This window comes from Athene noctua, chromosome 13 (assembly GCF_965140245.1).
Source record: "Athene noctua chromosome 13, bAthNoc1.hap1.1, whole genome shotgun sequence".
Taxonomy (NCBI): Eukaryota; Metazoa; Chordata; class Aves; order Strigiformes; family Strigidae; genus Athene; species Athene noctua.
Genome location: NC_134049.1, coordinates 24,108,541 through 24,109,657, shown reverse-complemented (window position 1 = coordinate 24,109,657; position 1,117 = coordinate 24,108,541). Strand labels below are relative to the sequence as shown.

General features: G+C 55.1%; 1 non-coding gene across 1 annotated transcript; it reads right to left on the bottom strand.

Moving 5' to 3' along the window:
• Positions 1–374: 374 nt before the first annotated feature.
• TRNAQ-CUG (transfer RNA glutamine (anticodon CUG)) lies at positions 375–446 on the bottom strand. The gene has a single exon. It is a non-coding gene; the product is annotated as a tRNA-Gln (tRNA).
• Between the last annotated feature and the right edge of the window lie 671 nt (positions 447–1,117).

Here is a 1,117-nt window from a genome sequence, read left to right as displayed (position 1 = left end):
TGTCTAATATCCAACCAGACAAGGCCCTGAATGTCCTCCTCTACTTGGCTCTGCTTTGTGCAGTGCCTGGACCGCGTGATCTCCATCTCAGACCTTGTGTGAAAGGGTGAGGCTCTGGCTGGATGCCGTCAGCCAGGAGCAGCCATCAAGCAAGCACAGTGGAGCAGAGGGGGCTGGGGCCAGTGCTCAGGAAAGCTGCAGAGTTGGTGGTCACAGGGTAGGAGAAGGGGCCTTGATGTCAGTCCCGGGCTGGGAGCACAGGAAAGGATGGAAGATGAGAGTGCACTAAAGATTTGACCCGACAGAAGGGCTGTTAAGGCTTTCTTAAGCTGGAAGCATGCTGGGGAAAGGCTGGAGGGAGCCCCAAAAGGTTGAGGTCCCACTGAGATTTGAACTCAGATCGCTGGATTCAGAGTCCAGAGTGCTCACCATTACACCATGGGACCTCTGGCACAACACCTGCCTTTCCCCTCAGCCCACCTGTGCCGAGCCTTATACTCCTGGCTGAGCTTTGCGTTCTCTCCCTCTCCCTGGCCGTCACCAAAGACGGTCTCACAGGGCCTTTCCAGGGAGTGGCAGAGCTCTTTGCGCAAGCCTGGCATGCCCTCTCATACCAGACCCAGGCTGGTAACCTCTGAGAATCTTCATTTTGCCTAATTAGACCCAGTTATGAAGTTTCCCGTAGAACTTCTGCAAGGTTGCACCTCACAGGGTACTTTCATGGACCAGCAATCGGTGGGTCAGTCCTTGCATTTGCGGTCTCTGCTGCTGACACTCTTCACCCCCATGGTGCACGGTCTGTCAGTCTGCCTGTGTAAGTTACGAGCTCTCCTGTTTCTCAACTTGTAGCTCATACTAAGCAGCCAGGAACCAGATATCCTTACTCTCGGTTGCCGTCCTAACCGAGCTCTTGACCTTGCTGAACAAGGCGACCAAGTGAGAGGGCAGGGGATGAGGTTCAGCAGAGGGAAGAGCTGGCAGGAGGAGGACCCACAGTAGCTTGTTAAGGATTGCACGAGCTGGACTGCCTTCCTCTGCTGGGACAGTCTTGTCCTTTCTTCCGGGACATGCCCTCCCCTTGCACGCCTAAGTGGCCTCTCCCTCAGTGAGAACATCA